We start from the raw sequence: 4,829 nt of genomic DNA, 5'->3' as shown, positions 1-4,829 counted from the left end.
GGTCCATGCGCTTGCCAGGGAAGCACTTACTCCACTGAGCCATCTCTCCAGCCCCTAAGGTATGAAAAGAAATAACAGTCAAAATGACTAATATTAAAGCAGATACAGATTAAAAAAAACAACTGAAGAGATCCGGCAAATGATGGAAACTGTGAATGACTAACCAAAAATTAATGGAATCAATGAACCAGCTCCAAACAGAAATCAAAGAGATTAAAAACTCCTTTGAAATTATATATAATAGATTGAATGAAAGCTTAGATAGAATATCAGTATAGAAGTCAGCAAAAGAAATGTATCTTAAAAATAACAAGAGAGGGGCCAGGGAGATGGCTCAGTGGAATAAGCACTTTCCTGGCAAGCTCAAGGGCCTGAGTTTACTCCCTGGTTCTGCCAAAATAAAAAAAAAGCAAGAGACCATGAAAAATCAATTTAACAATTACAAGATGAAGCAAAGAAAAATAAAATAGTATTGATTGAAATCAGTGAGATAGTTGGAAATACTGCTAAAGCCATTGAAAAATCTCTTCACAGAAATAATAGCAAGCTGGGTGTGGTGGCGCACACCTGCAATCTCAGCCCTAGGCAGGTTGAGGCAGGAGGATAATTGCACCAGCCTGGGCTACAAAGTGATCTCAAGGCCAGCCTGAACTACATAGCGAGACCGTTTCAAAAAGAAAGGGAAAAAGAGCATAAAAATTCCCAAACATAGATAAAGAATTTGATATACAAATTAATGAAGTAAATAGAACCCCAAATACCCATGACTGAAACAAATCTACACCAAATCATATAATAATCAAGATTCCACAAATTCAGCACAAGAATAAAATATTAAAAGCAGGAAGAGAAAATAAACAAATTATCTATAAAATAAAGCCCGTTGGCCAGCCAAATAGCTCAGTGCATCAAAGAACCTACAAGCAGGTGGAGGGGTCAGGATTTGGTCCCCAGGCATGCCACGAAGGCCCTGCCTTCAGGGCATGTTGAGACTGCAACTGAGGGTGGGTGTGGTGGCATGTGTCTATAATCTCAGCTTTTGGCAGGCTGTAAACAGGTGGATCACTATGAGTCCGATCTAGTAGTGAGACCCTGAACACCCAGTAAACCCTTCCCTAAAATGCAAATAAATAAATAAATAAATAAAATATAGCCCATCAGAATCACAGCAGACATCACAATACAAACCCTCAAATCGAGGAGATCTTGGAGTGAGGTATTTCAAGGCTATAAGAAAACAATCTTAGAGCTGGCCAGGTAGCTCAGCAGATTAAAGCGCCTGCTTAGGCAGATGCAGGGACCAGGTTCCATGCCTGGCATGCCATGCCAGCCCTGCACCTGGGGCACACTGAGAGGGCAACTGAGACTGGGCATGGAGGCATTCGCCTATAATCCCAACACTTGGGTGACTAAAGACAAGATGATCACTACAAGTCCAATCTGTGTAGTGCAACCATGTAGACCCTATACAAAATACGTTTTAAAAAAGAGAACAATCTTCAGTCCAGATTAATGTACCCCCACAAAACCATCTTTCAAACTCAGTGCAGAAATAAGATATGTCCATGACAATGAAAAACTGAGGAAATTCATGACAACCAGGACAGGTCTTCAGAATTCTCTGAAGGATATATTAGAAAGAGAAAATGAAGAGCACAACCATAAGAGCAACAATAGAAAGAAGCCACCAGGCACAGCAGGCAATTTAACAAAGGAGAAAGACAAGGAACCAAAAATGGGAAACTAACATTAAAAAAGTCAGTACATATCAGTTATAGCCATCAATGTGAATGATATCAACTCACCCATCAAAAGAAACAGACTGGCATAATTGATCAAAAACAAGAAAGAACAATATGCTGCATTTCAGAAACAGGTTTAACAAAAAAAAACAAATTCATAGCCTAAAAGTCAAAGGATGGCAAAAAAAAATACTACATGCCATCAGAACCCAGAAAAAAGTAGGTGTAGCTATTCTATCTGCAGATAATATAAAACTTAAGCCAAAACTGATCAAAATAGGCAAAGGCGTCGCAACACATTTGTTAAGAGAAAACTCCAAGAAGAAGAAATAACAATCATAAGTACACATGTACCAAATACCAGTGCACCCAGCTACATAAAACAAATAGAAACAGGCATGAAAAAACAAATAAACACTAACATAGTTGCACTGGGGGACCCACTCTCATAAATAGAAAGATCAACTAGACAAAAAAACCAACAAAGAAATAACAGAACTAAACCAAGCCTGTGAACAAATGGACCGGATACATGTCCACAAGTATTCAACACCAAAACATCAACATGCACATTTTTCTCAGCTGCAAAAAGCATATTCTCAAAAACAGACCACATATTAGCCCATAAAACATGCTGAAGTAAATGCAGAGGAACTGAAATCATTCCATCCGTACTATCTGATCATAGCACAGTGAAACTGGAAGTCAGTGGCAAAAGAAATCACCAAAACTACATGAACACATGGAAATTAAGCACCACCCTTCTGGGGCCAGGGAGATAGCTCAGTAGAATAAGCATTTGCCTGGCAAGTGCAAGGGCCTGAGTTCAATCCCCTGTTCCACCAAAAACTAACTAAATAAATAAACAGCACCCTTCTAAATAACCAATGGGTCACAGAGTTTAATAAAATGATGTTAATCAGTGTCTAAATAAATAATAATGCTGATACAACATACCAGAATTTATGGGGTGAGATAGAAGCAGTCCTAAGATGGAAATTCATAGTGATGAACTATCACATCAGGAGAGCAGAATGAACTCAAATAAACAACCAGATATAAAAGCTCAAATTTCTAGACAAAGAAGATCAAATCCTAAACTCATATGAGGGAGGAAACTATAAAGATAAGAGTAGAAATTAATGCAATCAAGACTAAGAAATCAATATAAAGTACCAATGACCCAAAAAGTTGGTTCTTTTAAAAAAATCAACAAAATTGATAAACCATTATCCAACCTCATCACAAAAAGGAAAGAAAAAAAAAATACAACTTGAAGTAATTAGGCATGAAAGGGAGAAAATTGCAATAGATCCTGTTGAAATCTGGAAGATCATCAATACCTACTTGGAAAACCTATATTCCAATAAGATGGAGGGTATCTTCAATCTTTGTTTTCCCATATTCCCAGATCAGGGATATGCCTCAGCAGGGATGATTAAAATGCCTTTCTGTGTACAGACAGAAAGGGGCTCTGGAGCAAAAGGGGTTCCTCTCAAAAAACCAAAGACTACAATGCTACACAGAGAAAACTGTGACTTAGAACACACAGAAAGTTGTGGAACCTGGAAGCCACTGGAATAGAGCCATAGTGTGTAATCCACTGACCAAACCACACCCAGCAGCAGGAAAAGTCTGGCAGCACTCAGTACTGAAACACAACAATGTGTGTGTGGAAACAAAATATGTCTCCACCGTGACTCAATATCCCTTCCCCATACCTCTTCCTAATACGGGAGAAGCTGGAAACAAACTACTCCTTCAAAAGCACGGAAGAGTCTTTGTTTTCTCTGTTTCTTCACTGCCTTTTAAGGGACTGGGTTTTTTATTATTATTTGTTTTTGTGTTATTTTTACTTTTCCCCCATTTCATTACATTGCTCTTTGAATTTTCTCTTCTGTTCTATTTGTTCATTTTCGTTGTTACTGTTATCTAATTCTGTTAACTTCCTTTCACTCATTAATAAAATCTGTTTGTTACCAGGTAATCTCCTACAAGGTTGGTTCACCAAATAAATGTTAGCATGTTTTGTGGTGCTCAGGTCTCCTTCTGGAGTTGAATTCCAGGTTCATCTCATTTCAAACAAACAACTGAATAAAAAGAACAAAAAAGTGACAAAGTTTTTCCAGAGCCCTTGACTGGTTCTCTCTACCTTTTCCAGAAGATTGAGGCTTCCACACAAAATGAAAGTGGTACTTTATTCCTAAATACTGTGCCACTACCTGAGTTATTTGAGAGGTAAAAGAAGGTCCACTGTCACTCTGGAGAAACACAAGTAATCCCAATCTGGGGATGAAATCTTTAAGAAGCCCCTTATCTTTTCTAAAGGGATGGGAAAGGCTCCAATTCAGTGGGTAAAGGTGCCATCTGGGATTGACGTTCATTTAAATTTCCCACATAGCGGCGTAAGTGTAACTTTAATTGCCAGCCCTGCCTGCATTATGCCCATCTCCTCTGGAAGGCTCTCATAAAGCAGGCATTAGGGCTTCCCTGGGTTTTTGTAGGCACAGTGTGGGCAGGATTTGCAGACCTGTAAAGTGGTTGTGGCTAGTCCTACTATGGTGAAAATTCAAGTGACTCATGTCAATACAGCATCTCTTTCCATATGGAAAGAATCGTGGAGTGTTTTTCCAGAGAAAAAACAATAAAAATGATACAGAATTTCAAAACAAGATGATAGGAAATTAACAATGGTTATTATACTGCATATTGTTATTTTTGAAGTAGCTGCTCAGATTACCAGATACACGCATGCAAAATTGATCAAACAGTATAAGCACCAACTCTTTTCAAGGAGCTAATAAAAACTAGTAGTACAATTATCTTAGCTATCGTGTGTATAAACATATTTTCCCTTTCTTCTTTTCACTTTTCCCCCACCCAGCCTTCCACTGTGTTCCATGAAAAAGGACCAGTTTGCTTTCTAAATAGTAGTAGAGTCCCTTTTTAATTCACCATTTCCCTAAGAACCACTTACCTTCCTAGGTGGTAAATACTAGTTTCAGTTATTCCTCCGGAACGGGGAATAAGGCTAGAGTCTTATAAAGCTACCTTTGTTTGCTTTGCAATCACTCTTTTGATTTTCCA

This window comes from Octodon degus, unplaced genomic scaffold, assembly GCF_000260255.1.
Source record: "Octodon degus isolate 3935 unplaced genomic scaffold, OctDeg1.0 scaffold00224, whole genome shotgun sequence".
Lineage (NCBI taxonomy): Eukaryota > Metazoa > Chordata > Mammalia > Rodentia > Octodontidae > Octodon > Octodon degus.
The sequence above is the reverse complement of the archived record's forward strand: the minus strand, read 5'-3'. Positions refer to the sequence as shown.